Raw genomic sequence first — 15,028 nt, 5'->3', positions numbered from 1 at the left:
TTGATTGTGTCTCATTTAATAGATGACTAACTTTCTAGTCTTTTTGCATGGAAGAAGACCATGGGTACCCATGGATCATATCTGAACATATTGAACTCTTATCATTAGAGAGATATGGGTATTCATATATTAATCAGTGATTAGAGATCCTCATATGCATCTGTCCAGTCATGGTAATAAAAGCAAATTAAACATTTTTTAAAGAAATGGCCACATTTTAGATCATGGCAGCAGAAAAGTCAATGTGGTACAGGCTCCAATATGGAAATGTCAATCATCATTCCTTTGTATACCTCCAGTTCCACATCTGTGAAATGAAACCATCCTTGTTCTAAGCTTGCAAAAGAAGCATGACAATGTTGGAGTCAGACAGGCATTTTCTGCTGATCAGTCCATAGTGTTCTTACAAGAGAATGAAAGCAAAGAGACCATGAAGACACTGCCCAAGGAACTTACCAGTCTGTATGTAGGTAGAAACAGGTAACATACTAATTTAGAATATTAGAGTTTTTTTCTAAACTAAACTTAATTCAAAACTAGGATGATTTTGTTATTGTATGTTATTTGTTAATTGTTTAAAATAATTGCTCATTGTAGTTAAATAAATTTATTTATTAGTATTTAAAACTTACTGGAAACCAGTTTGAAATGCAATTTAAATATGTAACGTTTTTCAATTAATTTTATGTTTCTCAGCAAAAGAATTCAACTTAATTAAGACAGACAAGTACATTCCACAGTTGACAATGTGTTTTATTAAGAATTTTTGCTCTTGGCTTTGTTTCTGCTGACGCTGAACTTCCTTAAACATGTTATTATTCTTTCATTAGGCATAAAAATTTGAGAAGCTGGAGTACTTTTCAGTACTCCCTCATTATTACTTTTTTTATTGTATTGTACTTTTTTTCTCCTTTCTAAATTTAACAGCTTTTCTAACTTTTCCGTTTTCTACCTATACAATACTAAATTCCTGTACTTTTCACTTTTCTAGAATATGTATTTCATGTATATGAATCTTCTGTATATTTACTTAGTTACCAGAAAACAGTGTGCCCCTTATACTGATTTTATAGATTTACTTGAGTAGCTAACATACAAAACTGGCTCAGGATTAAGGCCCATCTGTTTACCCAAGAGAGTAGTTTTGATTCCTATTGTGTGTACTCCTAGTGAGGACATAATCTATGCTCCTACATACTTTCACAAGCTTATTCAATAGTTGTATTGTCCTGTACACACAGAATGTGAAGTCACACAGTTCAAATATGCTGAGAACAAAAGCTCCATTAGGTTAATTATGATAATTATAAGCACCTCAAAATGATAGCAATTCTTATCTAGGTTTTGTTTTGTTTTTGTTTTTGGTCTTGGTTGTTTCAAAATCACTCCCCTCCTACACACACACACACACACACACACACACACACAGGCATACCAAAGGCCAAGTAGAAGTTTTCATTTTCACAAGAAAACACACAGAAAACCCCACGTTATTTTTATCATCAGATCAGACCCCATGGCACTCTACTCTGGAAAGTTTCGACCACTGCCATGTGGATGCAGCAAAGAATATACCACAGCAAGTACTCAAAAAAATATCAATCAGGTTAACATCTGAAGCAGTTTTCATATGCCTTCCAGTAAGCACTGGAATTCTGCATATGAACAGTTATGTGATTTGGCAGCAGCAATTAATGAAAGAATCCAAGAAAAATGGCACTTATAATGATCACATTTCGGCGCAGAAGAATAGCTCCATGCCCAATCTGTTGCCACAATTTGGACACCGGGAGAGCTGAATGGATCGTGACAGAATACAAGGGCAAAAATAAAACCAAGCATAGTTCAGGTCCTGAATTTGTGGTAATATACATATCCCCAAATTATCAAACACAATTAACAGCAATACCTGGCAATTTGTTTCCAAATTAAGGAAAAAGCCCCGACTCTCACCTTGCACAAACACACACTTCAGTGGTCAGTGACAAATGCAGGCTGGGAGACAGAGCAGCTGCTCTGTCCTGAGCTGCTTAAAGCACATTCAAGCCCGGCTCAGGTCCTACTCTGTGTTTGCTCACTGCAGTTTCTCCCATGACTCCATCACCCAGGAATGGAAACCACCGGCTCTCTCCCAGCCAGCGCTAGTGGGCTCCCCAGCTACTGAGCTCAGGTAAAAATGCTGAGTTCTGCAAGGTCACCACAAGGTGAATAAAATCAGAATGACTGTACGGGGGAGAGGAAGGGCTGTCAAGGAAAGACCCTAAACTCCAGACATCTTGCCTTTCAAGAAATACCAAATTCCATAAATCAGAGCTGGGACAATAGGAGGTCACAGAAGCAGTAAATCTGAGAATCTCACATGGCATCAAGCCAACCAGCTAACCCAGGGGCATTCATTAAGCAATAATCTCTCTCTCCTCTCCTTCTCTCTCTCTCTCTCTCTCTCTCTCTCTCTCTCTCTCTCTCTCTCTCTCTCTCTCTCTCCCCCCTACACACACACACACACACACACACACACACACACACACACACACTGGCAGTCTTCATGGTAGCTATACTAATTGACCAGATATCTTTCTCAAGTCAAACAATTTTTGCCTATATTTTCCAAACAACAAGGCTTGAAGAAGAGTTTTATAAAATTAAAGCACTGGTCAAAATCAAAATAATTATTCTAAGAGCAAAAAAATTTCAGGTCCATAAACTAAACCATATTAATTAAGTCTCATGTTTTGCTTACATACTGGAATTGTGCAAACAACTCCCATATTAAAAAAAAATAATAAAGATGTTGTTATTTCAGAGTTGACTGACAGAATCAATTAAAATTTCTCATAAAAATTCCTACCATCTTTTTCAAGATTAGTCTTGACTTATGCACATTTTAGTTTGGGCATCTACAAGAAGATATTTCTTGCACAAAATGCAATTGCTCTGTATGTATGTACTATATAGATGCTGACATGTTTATAAAGTGTTTCTCTGTAGAAGCTGGGGTTCTGGCTCAGTGGTAGAGTGCTTGCCTAGCATGTGTGAGGCCCTGGGTTTGATCCTCAGCACCACATAAAAATAAATTGATTAGAAAAATAGGTATTATGTTCAACTACAACAACAACAACAAAGAAAACATTTTTTAAAAAAGTGTTTCTCTGTAAAGTATCTCCCAGTTTTCATTTCTCGGGTTTTGATGTTCTCAGAAATGCTGAAGGAAAAATATTAATATTTACAAATACTCTATGAAACAGTATTTCTTTTTAATTGTAAATTTTTCATATAGTCAAATAATTATTTACTGAATTGTAAAGTGATTGCTTGAACAAGAAATTGTGCTCACAGTTTAGCCACTTTCCTTTCCCTTCCTCCAACCACCAGTTAACCAGCAATTTATTTAACCTCCTAAGCATCAGTCTTGCAATCTATGAAACAGGGATTTGTTGCCAGCATTTTCTTTGTCTACTTCCTGGGTTGGGTGGTGTGAAGTTGAAATGGAACAATGTGTGGGAAAAAAATGCTTTGTATATTGCAGAGTGCTGGGGAAAATGCGCTTGCTGGGAAAATGCACTTATCTCCCTTCAATTGCCCTAGTTAGTACCAGGACCAGTGAATTGCTTTCTGTATTCTCAGAGAGGGCTCCTTGAGCTTCATAGGAGAGTGCTTGTTTCAAGTGGGCTATAAATAGAGTTTAGGATTTTATTGAACTGCTGTTCTGTTTGTAACAGGTCTTGATGGCAGTCACCACATGGCCAGAGTCAGTTAATTGTGAGCAACAGGAGTTCTGTCTAGTCTTGGAGGCAGAATCAGACCAGTTGAAACTGATAAAAAATACTCACATGTATGACTGTTTTCACGGTTAGCTGGGTGTCCTGGTGTACTCCTGTGTTCCAGGGGGTTGGGAAAGAGAATTAATGGTGGGGAAAGGTTGGGGATGGAATGCAAAGTTCACTAGTGAGTTAATTCAGCAACAAATGGATCTAGGCATTCATGCTAATGTTCCAACAATTACTTATGCATTATTTAGAGGTTAGGTTGTGGGAAAGGGAGGACCAGGGCAGGAAGACAGGTGGAGAAGAGGCAAGAAACTAACAATGTGACCACATTTTGTGTCTTATGAGACACACAGAACTGTGAATTTTAGAAATATTATCTCAGTTAATTCTCTTAAGATTTTTATGAGGTAGTTGTTATTATTCTTATTTTAGAGATGAGAATAATTAGCCTGTACACTATAAACTAGTGAGTGGTGGAGTTTGAATTATAACCAAGTTCTGCATATCTCAGAGTTCCATATTCTGAGTTAAATTATAACTTTCTCAGAGAAAGGAAATAAAGTTTGCCTTTTACATAGCAAGATAGGAAAGGCAAGAATGAAAAATAACAAGAAAACTTCTTGAGTGTATTTACCAGGCAAGTAAATTTTATAAGGAGTTCAGAGTTTTAAAAAAAAAATACCTTTTTTTTTAAACAATTAATTTGTGGCAAGATGCAGGCAATTTTTGTCAATAGGAGCCAAGACTATTTTAAAAATGGGGTCCTATCTCTCAAGTTGAAAAAGCAAGTTCAGAAGTTTTTCTCTGTAGTAGAAAGCTACTCTGTTTTTAAAAATACAAATCATGCACTAATTTATGTTAATTTGCTTAAATTACCAGGCCCTGAGGAATGCCCTAAAATGAAGCAAGGCAATTTCTTGATCTTAAAGGTAAGAAGAATTTTTTTTTCCCAACTACAGTTTGGAGTATATTATGGTAATTCTATTTTCAGTCTCTTGAGTTTAAGGACATTAATAAATAACAGGTTCTTTCTACCCATTTGATTGTAAAGCTGGAGGCAGAATCTGAATTGCAACCCTACATTGGATATGAGTGTCATTCCCAGCTATAAGAAAAATATTTAAATTGTATCCTCAGGCCACTAGTCCAATTCATACCAAATTCTTAAACAGTTTGTTTCAGCCTTCAATATCCCCCTTTTCCAGTTTTTTTTTCAGTTTTCTTTGAGAATGCCACTGATTATACCTTGCCTCTGCTTTTGAAAATTTCATCTATAGAATGTACAATCTAAAACCTCTCATGATACCAGGCTCTTCATTTTCTCCAAATTTAGCCATAGGAAACTATAAATCTGAAAGTCTTGCAAATAGAAACAATTTGCTATTTTTAGATACATTCAGTAAAAAGAGAAATAATACTTATAGTACTAAGGTTACTAACTAAGGTAGTAGAAAGTTAAAGTAGGTAATAAAAAAAAAGAATACATGTATTTTTGTCTCAATTTTCTAGCTAAATTCTGAGTGAAAACAAAAGAAAATCCTAGCAGTATCCTGAGATCCTAAGTATGCACATAAAAGTGAGGAGTCTTCAGCTGTTTGGTATTTACTGCAATACTACCTCAGCTTAGAATGTGCTTTTGAAGTTCTCTGCAACCTGCTTATTCTGGTGGCATCATATTTAACTAAAGAGCAAGTTTTTAAAAGAGTTAATATGCTGTGAAACCTCTGGGAACATGTATAGCACATGACAAAGTTAAAAGGCTTTTTTCTCATTACCAAACCCATTCTGTTTCTCAGTGAAGGATAAGAAAAGAGTCAAAGTCAGAATTAAAAAAAAAAAAAGAAAGAAAAAAAAGAAAGGCCATTGCAGTTATTTTTCAACAAAATAAGATATAAAAGGAAAATTTTCAATTATGTCTCAATTCAGAAATAATAAAAATGGAAACTGTTCTTGGTATTTAATTATTATACTGCCATAGTAAGATATTTTTTATATCAGAAAAAAACATTTGCCATTTGGGGTTTTTTTTTGGGGGGGAGGGGGGATTGGCTAACTTCACTTAGCATTATCTGCTCTAACTACATCCATTTACCTGCAAATGCCATGATTTTATTCTCTTTTATTGCTGAGCAATATTCCATTCTGTACATATGCCATATTTTTATAATCCCTTCATCTACTGAAGGGCATCTAGGTTGGTTTCACAGTTTAGCTATTGTGAATTGTGCTGCTATAAACATTAATGTGGCTGTGTCCCTGTAGTATGCTGTTTTTAAGTCCTTTGGGTATAGACCAAGGAGAGGGATAGCTGGCTCAAATGGTTCCATTCCAAGTTTTCTAAGGAATCTCCATACTGCTTTTCATATTCACTGCACCAATCTGTAGTCCCACCAGCAGTGTATCAGTGTGCCTTTTTCACCACTTCCTCACCAACATTTATTGTTGTTTGTCTTCATAATAGCTGCCATTCTGTCTGGGGTGAGATGATATCTTAGAGTAGTTTTGATTCACATTTCTCTAATTGCTAGAGATGATGAACATTTTTTCATATATTTGTTGATTGATTGAATGTCCTCTTCTGAGAAATGTCTGTTCATATCCTTGGCCCATTTATTTATTGGGTTATTTGGTTTTGTGGTGTTTAGCTTTTTGAGTTCTTCATGTACCCTAGAGATTAGTGCTCTAACTGATGTGTGAGGGTGAAAACTTGCTCCCAAGATGTAGGCTCCCAGTCACCTCACATATTGTTTCTTTTGCTGAAAAGAAACTTTTTAGTTTGAGTCCATCCCATTCATTGATTCTTGGAGTCCTATTAAGGAAGTTGGGGCCTAATCCCACATGATGACTCATAGTTGGGTAGGGAAAGGGAACATGGGAGGAATAGACAAACTCTAGATAGGACAGAGGGGTGGAAAGGGAAGGGAGGGGGCAGGGGGTAAGCAATGATGGTGGAATGTGATGGACATAATTATCCAAAGTACATGTATGAAGACATGAATTGGTGTGAACATACTTTATATACAGAGATATGAAAAATTGTGTTCTATATGTGTAATAAGAATTGTGATGCATTCTGCTGTCATGTATTTAAAAAGTAAAGGCAATTTAAAAATATATATATTTTCATTTTTATATTCAGTACAGCCAGTAATTGCCTAAGTGTCTTTCACCAGAGCATAAAATAATTCCATGGTGTTTCCTCCATTTCTTTGTCTCAGAAATTTTATTTTTGTCTTTTGGATTTTGAGATCCTGGTTTCAGAATTATAATTTGAAAAGAAAACTGCATTGAAATTTAAAAGTGTGATGAAAAAAATCATTCAGAAGCATGGATGACATTCCCATAGTGACCAGAGTAAAGATGTGTTGGTTTTTTGGTTGATTCTTTTGTTTTCTCCTTATAGAGCTGGGATTTGAACGAAGGGGCCCCTGCATACCAGGTAAGCACTTTACCACTGAGCTACATCCTCAGGCCCTTCTTTGGTTCTTGAAGAAGCCTTCCTGGCCTGTCCTAGTGGTGATGTTTAAGTCAATTCTTAATGGAGTCCAGCCTAAAGTCTTTGGAGTCTGTCCATTTAGGATACAATGGGGTTCATGGATGAGCAGAATGGAATTTTTTCTAACTTGAAAACTAATAAGAAAAAGCATTTTTTGAACACTTTTTTTCCCTTCTGTTCTCTTCAATTCTGCTCTTTTTTTCAGAACTTTGGAACAACTTTACTTGATTTTACCTTGAATCTGTGAAAGTCATTTAGATGAAAACCAAGTGTAACCAGAAATACGTAAGCTTTTAGGATTGTAACCATTTTATGTGGATGTTTAAAGACAAACTGTGAGGTCTTTTTACCTACTACTAAAGATATATGGAAATACACATGCTCTTTACCTTAAGATAGGGTTACATTCTAATACACCTATCATAATTCCAAAATACCATAAATCAAGAATGCATTTAATACATCTAACAATCTGAACATCTTCACTTAGCCACACAGTACACTATAGAGTATCTCTGTTCACTCTCATGATCATGTGGTTGACTGTAAGCTGTGCCTCACTGTTGCTTAGCATGGCAAGAGACGATCATACCATATACCATTAGCCTATGAAGACCAAAATTCAAAACTCATATTACACTTTCTGCTGAATACATACAGCCTTTGCATCACTGTAAAGTTAAAAAGTCGTAACTGAAGCCTTCTTTAACACAAGCACCATCAGTAGTTAAAACGATTGAAATTGAACACTTCCTGAACAGTTCTAATTTTCCACATTTTTAAACATATTTTTTATTGAATGGAAATTTTATTTCTAGGTACAAAAGATGCATCTATTAATTACTTTTCTACCCTAAAATGTGAAGAACTAGTCCTAGTTTTACCCAATACTTTCCTAAACACATTTAATTGGATTTGGAAACAGAAACAGGTATGAATAAAAAAAAAAAGAGAGAGAGAGAATATCCTTTTGTGAATGTAAGGAAAGGAATATGGGAACATTTAAAGTTATTTTAAAAATAATGATGGAGATCATTGGACATACTTGAAATCTTTGTAAAAATATAGCTGTGTAGTATAATTTTACCTCGCACTCACATGGCATGAGACATATTCCTCAGGTGGCTCTCAGCAGGTACCAGGCAGCCTGAGGTGGGCAATTATAGAATCAGCTGCAGTTCCACCAGAGTGTTAAGTTCAGGGCTCCTTCAGGAAACCTGAGATATCCAGGAACATGAGTATTCTTGTATTTCACCAAGTGGAGTCTTGGGAGAAAACTTTCAAAAACATCAACAGCAATGTCCTAGGTTTTAGAGAACTTAATATACATCCAAATGCAATCATTACAATCATGATTAAAATTAGAGGACTATGTAAGAGTTTTTTAAACATATTTTAATTATATATTGTTATTATGTATATTATTATATGTGTTACATATTACAGAAAGTAATAATACATTACCCAATCAAGCATATGAGAAAATCGGGGGTACAATGATCACATTTTGTAATCAATATTTCATAGTACAGAAAAATATAAAATATATACTTTATACTGTGAGATTTATCTCTAAGTAATGAGATAATAACGATTGTATTTTTGTTTTCCTGATTTTTAAATGCTCTGCAATGACTATTACTTCAAGGTAACGAAAGAAAGAAAAACAGAAGAAAGAAAGAAAGAAAGAGAAAAGAAGAAAGTGAAGAAAAAAGGGAGAAAGAAATACAGTAACTTCCGTTCATGATGTGGGGGTCATTTTTAAAAACATATTTCTTGACATAGCTACTTTTTCATACTTATAATTTCTTCAGGTGGAAATTTCCACCCTCAGACATGTTATTACCATTACTCTTACTATCTGCACTGAAAATATCCTCCAGTACACAGAACAAGATTCTAGATGCTACAGTATTACAGTATGAGGAAAATCTAGAGCAGTTTGGGTTCCATTGAATTTTAAGATATCAAAAAAGGGATATAGGGAAAATGATGGATGTACACATGTGCATGTTTGTATATGTAGACTCCAATTTAGAGAGAATGGTTATGGTACATTCATAAGTACATGACCACAGTCTTAGGGTAACTTGTCCATTTCTAAAAGATGAATGGTAACAGTACCTATATGAACAAGAAAATCTATTGTTTCCTAAGAAATTATATTGCTTTAGCACATATTTCAGATACATTTCTTTTGTAATGGAAACCTAAATTGGCTTGGGGTGAGCAAGACACATAGGAGACATTACTTCTCTGATGCTACTTGAGGCTTGCTTACTTTGGTTTGGGCTCCAAGTATCTTTCTGGTTTAACCAGGAGCTAGGGTCAGAGGTTTTAGGATTAACAAAAAACACCAAACAAACATTAGCCTGATAATTAAATAACAGACTCAGGTCCTCAATGTATATTTTCTTGAGAATCAGAGTCTCGAACATTAAAGTCTGATTATTTGGACTTATCCTAAAATTTATTTGCCTCCTACTAGTTGGTTAAATATTTTAAAAATACCCAGACAAAATCCACAAGAATTGAGCATTTTCCTTTTTAGTAGTTTAGTCATAGCCATGGGAATAAAGTTTTTTTTAAATGGGAATAAAGTTTTCTAAAATGCTTACATGGATAAAAAGCTGTATTAGCTGACCAAGGCTGTATTTCCAAAGAATGAGATTTGTCTTTTTAACAGAATCAACGTGGATGGGATTGGGAGTTCACTGTGCTCTTCAGATATTATTAAGCTGGAGGCTCAAAAATAAAATGAAAATCTTTGAAGAACTCTCTCAAGAAAAACAGAAGACTCTGTTACTTATATAATGTCTTCAGTTTGGCCTGTACCTAAACAAATGTATGTGTTTATGTTATTCCAAATCTTAATTTGGGCACTACTGCAATTCCGATTTCCTCCCTTTCCCTCCCATCCCTCTTCCCTATCTAGAATTTCATCTATTCCTCCCATACTCCCCCTCCCTACCCCACTATGAGTCAGCCTCCTTATATCAGAGAAAACATTCACCATTTGTTTTTTGGGGATTGGCTAACTTCACTTAGCATTATCTTCTCCAACACCATCCATTTACCTGCAAATGCCAAGATCTTATTCTTTTTTAATGCTGAGTAATATTCCATTGTGTATATGTGCCACATTTTTTTTATCCATTAATCCACTGAAGAGCATCTAGGTCTGCTCCACAGTTTAGCTATTGTGAACTGTGTTGCTATAAACATCCACTTGGCTATGTCCCTGTAGAATTCTGTTTTTAATTCTTTTGGGTATAGTTTGAGGAGAGGTATAGCTGGATCAAATGGTGGTTGCATTCCAAGATTTCCAATGAATCTCCATACTGCTTTCCATATTGGCTATACCAATTTGCAGTTCCACCAGCAATGTATGAGTGTACCTTTTTCCCCACATCCTTGCCAACACTTATTGTTGTTTGTCTTCATAATAGCTGCCATTCTGATTGGAGTGAAATGATATCTTAGAGTAGTTTTGATTTGAATTTCTCTGATTGCTAGAGATGATGAGCACTTTTTCATATATTCATTGGTTGATTGTATATCCTCTTCTGAGAAGTGTCTGTTCAGATCCTTGGCCCATTTGTTTATTGGGTTATTTGTTTTTTTCAGTGCTTAGCTTTTTGAGTTCTTATATATTCTAGAGATTAGTGCTCTATCTGATGTGTGAGGGGTAAAAATTTGCTCCCAGAATGCAGGCTCTCTGTTCACCTCACAGATTGTTTATTTTGCTGAGACTTTTTAATTTGAGTCCATCCCATTTATTGATTTTGGGTTTTAATTATATTGTTATAGGTTGTGGCCTAATCCCACATGATGAAGATTAGGGCTTACTTTTTCTTCTATTAGACTCAGAGTCTCTGGTTTAATTCCTAGGTCCTTGATCCATTTTGAGTTAAGTTTTGTACATGGTGAGAGATAGGGGTTTAATTTCATTTTGTTGCATATGGATTTCCAGTTTTTCCAGCACCATTTGTTGAAGCAATAGTAACAAAAACAGCATGGTATTGGCACCAAAACAGACTGGTAGACCAATAGTACAGAATAAAGGACCCAGAGACTAACCCACAAAATTATAATTATCTTATATTAGACAAAGGTGCCAATAACATGCACTGAAGAAAAGACAACATCTTCAACAAATGGTACTGGGAAATTCCAGCTATTTTTAGAAGCCGCATAAAATTTGAATAAACTTAAATTGTATTTTTATGGAATGACTGAATATCATTCTATGAAATTTCATCTTAGTTTATAAAAAATAATTGAAAAGTGGTAGCTCATGCATGCATAGTATATTAATAGCCAAAATCTGTTTTAAGGATTATATTCTATCAAGAAGAAAGACAATTCTATTTGTTAGTGTAATTGCCTCCTGCTTGAAAACTAGTAGTTTATCATCGGGACAAGTTTCTATTTAAATGTAAAGACCTTAATAGTAAAGAAAATTAGATATATAAACTCATTACCATACAGTGTGTATATCTTTCTATCTAAATATACACACAGATATGTGTAAATGTGTATATATATAATTTTTTTTCTATATGTAGAGTTTTATGTGGTTGTGGTTATACTTCACACATAGAGGTTTTATTTATCCTTTCACTTACAATATTTTATAAGCATTTTTCTTTTACCCACAATCTTCAAATATGATATAATATTATGATAAACTTTGTAAAGTATAAAATACAGAAATAAAATAGTTATTATATTTGTGATTTTCAATGCCTGCATAGATTTTTTAAATTAATAGTTTACTTCTGTTTTCCCAGCTTGAGAACATAACTTTGACTTTTTTCCAGCTTTGGGGAGAGTAAAATTGTATATTGCTATACTACTAAGCACATTTACAAAGCTAGACATGGTGGCACACACCTGTAGTCCCAGCAGCTCAGGAAGCTGAGGCAGGAGAGGTCTCAAGTTCAAGGCCAGCTTCAGCAAATCAGTGAGGCCTTCAGCAATTTAGCAAGACCCTGTCTCATACCAAAATAAAAATAAAAAGAACCGGGATATTGCTCAGTGGTAAAGCACCCCTGGGTTAAATTAGACAAAAACATTTATATTTTCCTGTAGATTTCTTTTCAAAGTTTCCTTTTAGAGTAAATTTATAGAAATAAAAGGACCCCTGGGTCAAAAAGTGAGCTTGTGTTTAGCCAACCTCAGTAAAAACAATTTAATATTTTCATTAAAACTACTTGCTGCATTTGGAAAGCAGAACACCATTATAATAAATGAAAGCATAGAAGTTTATGTATAAAAGATTTTATCGTTAAATCCTTTGGGAAATTAAATGGTGTGATGGAAGTCCAGAAAATTAAGAAACTGAGGAATGAAACTAAGGGACCTGCCACAGGTTGTGGAGACTTAGTCATGTTAAGTGGAGGACTTGTAATTAGTGATGCAGGTTGTCTGACTGCAAGGTCCATGCTTCTGATTGGTGCTGTGCTGTATAATGAAGCCTACTGATGTGTATGCTGTTCTTTGCTTTAACTAGGATCAAGGAAAAAAAAAAAGGATAACACACTACAAGAATCGTGGACTTGCAGAGCTCTACCATTATTTGGGATATTATCCCTGTTATTTCACATGTGAAAAAATGGAGTTATATAAAGTTGAAGTCATGTCTCAAAGCCATACAGCTATGTTGGTCTGAAAATTAAAGATGAAGAAGATACTGTTTAACAAAGTTGGTGCTTCATTTATATGAAGGGCAAGGCTGAAAGTTTCACAAAACCAGCTTTAGTAATATCTACCACTTATTGAGCAGTGGTTATAGTCTGAAGACTTTGAATACATTTTTATTATCCTCCCAATGTGCCAGAAAGATAGACTCTTATTTTATCTCATTTTATGATTTTATACTGTTACAGATAAGGAAATTAAGTTTCAAAATTTTAAATGGTTTTTCCAAATTACAGATCAGGCAGTGGTGAATCAGGATTTGAGTCTAAAGACCATGTGCTTTCAAATATACCTGGGAAGGAAGCAGTTTATATTCTCATCTGGGTAGAATACAGGGGAATTACAGAAAGAAAAATACCTTAATTAGACATGAATGTTCCCTACCCCTTGCTATGTGTCTTTGACATTGACACCCACCCCATCAAACCCCTGCAACAAACTCAGAATGGCTGATGCCTTTCACCACTTGTCACTCCTCTGATGTGGAAACCCTGCTCAGTCAACTTGACTAAGCTTTATCTTCTATCATTGTCTCCCCAGAAACTTTACAAAACAATAAGAAAGCTCAGAGTTAGATGCTGAAGGTCCTTGAGGTAGTATAGAAGACTTAAGAATATGTAGAAAGGAGACCAACAGGAAAGGGGAAGAAACAATAATTTTCAATCTGAGAAGCTCCATGAACATCCTAAGCCTGTTGTTTTCCCAGGACAAATTCTTTAAAAGCCCTTGGATCTTAGAGTAGTGTGAATGTAGGTGATTAATTCCTACATACATTGTTAGCTTATAAAACATACTTTCTTTAGACTAAATACAGCCAGAGGAAAAATGCTGTCAGAGACTTTTGATCGGTGTATATTCCAAACATTTCTGTTGACTGCATGACATCAACCTAGAGACCCTGAAACAAACAGACCACCAGGATCTTCCCCATGCTCCAGGATTAAGGGAAGTGAGCTCATCAGGCTGATGTTCCCCTGATGCACTTCTCATGTTCACTATTGACAAAGATTCCTTTAAATAGGGTCCAAGACTCCAAAAGCACATCTCACTGGAGCACCCATGCTCCTTCTCCCTTCGAGTGTGCATTTCATTCCACTGTTTGCCTTCTCAAATAAATCCCCTTGTTTTCTTCAACAAATATTTGTTTGTGCTTCTTTTGATGCATCCTGAAATTCCTTTTGTGGTGGAAGTCAAGAACCTGCCAGGGCTATGCTGAGGTTCCCTTCTCCCTCCTGGGGACCTTCTCAGGTCCCTATCCAGTTACATATCTGAAGTGCATTCTATACCTGAAAAATACAGGTGGGTGCTGTATTTAGTTCTATTATTATGTTTTGGAAGTGACTGTGCCTCTAATGGAATAAGATAATTTCCTATCTTAGAACTGTGATTTATCTATCATGAACACTTTGAAATATAGATTTTTATAAAACAAGATGGATATGTTTTTTTTCCTATGTATCTATATCTATATATCAATAAACATTTGTAGTGATGACTAGAGAAACTGTCTTTGATTCAGTGTGCATTATTATTTCCTAAAGCTATTGACCCTAAAGCTAGCATCTCTCTGTATCAAACATTTCATGAGGCATGGGTAATGATTTTCTACCTAAGGTTTATAACAGCAACTTTTGCTGAATCTGATGGAGGGCCGGAGGAGACATGTGTGATTCTGTAGCTGCCTGTTGTATGACTGCTGGGAAGATATTCTTGAAGGGCTTGTTCCTGCTCACTGATTGTTCTAAATCACCTACCATCTCTCACCAAGGAAAACTTTTTTTTTTTTTTTTTTTTTTTTTTTTTTTTTTTTTACTTTGTTGCTATTCCTTTGGGGGATTTTACTTTCCTAATTAAAGCAGGTAATTACCACCATGTGGATATTTAGATTGCAGAGCAGGAATGAAAACAATCATTCAAAATCTCAAGACAGGAACAACTATATCAGGAACCACTTTCACCCTAGACTCATATTGGATATCCAGTTGCTGAATTATCTTGACATTCCTTCTTTCCCACGGCTTTTAGAAGTACACTAATATGAACAGAGACAGAGGGGAGAAGG

At 35.3% G+C, this 15,028-nt stretch overlaps 1 protein-coding gene and 1 long non-coding RNA gene across 19 annotated transcripts in view; one reads left to right on the top strand and one right to left on the bottom strand.

Annotated features, from left to right (window-relative positions):
* The window catches only part of Arhgap24 (Rho GTPase activating protein 24), a 711,589-nt gene that overhangs the window by 159,154 nt on the left and 537,407 nt on the right, over window positions 1–15,028 (bottom strand). Inside the window, exon 1 of one of the 6 annotated variants that reach the window (XM_005341737.5) lies at window positions 1,910–2,124. The exons of 4 other annotated variants lie outside the window; for them this stretch is intronic. The gene's annotated coding sequence lies outside the window, so the exon portion shown is untranslated. Of the gene's footprint in view, window positions 1–1,909; window positions 2,125–15,028 lie in introns of those variants that run through there. One more of the 6 variants, XM_021721086.3, reaches the window with a different exon arrangement.
* On the top strand, window positions 18–14,104 carry LOC110597189 (uncharacterized). 13 transcript variants are annotated; one of them, XR_013425897.1, is made up of 6 exons: window positions 22–480; window positions 2,084–2,170; window positions 4,647–4,696; window positions 7,171–7,206; window positions 8,912–8,993; window positions 9,950–10,109. It is a non-coding gene; the product is annotated as an uncharacterized LOC110597189 (long non-coding RNA). The 13 variants fall into 13 exon arrangements; XR_013425895.1 differs by lacking the exons at window positions 22–480; window positions 2,084–2,170 and adding exons at window positions 4,186–4,404; window positions 12,779–14,104 and having other exon boundaries at window positions 9,950–10,108; XR_013425905.1 differs by lacking the exons at window positions 22–480; window positions 2,084–2,170 and adding exons at window positions 4,186–4,404; window positions 7,469–7,548.

The sequence above is a fragment of the Ictidomys tridecemlineatus genome, chromosome 9, assembly GCF_052094955.1.
Source record: "Ictidomys tridecemlineatus isolate mIctTri1 chromosome 9, mIctTri1.hap1, whole genome shotgun sequence".
Classification (NCBI taxonomy): Eukaryota; Metazoa; Chordata; class Mammalia; order Rodentia; family Sciuridae; genus Ictidomys; species Ictidomys tridecemlineatus.
The sequence above is the reverse complement of the archived record's forward strand: the minus strand, read 5'-3'. Positions and strand labels throughout refer to the sequence as shown.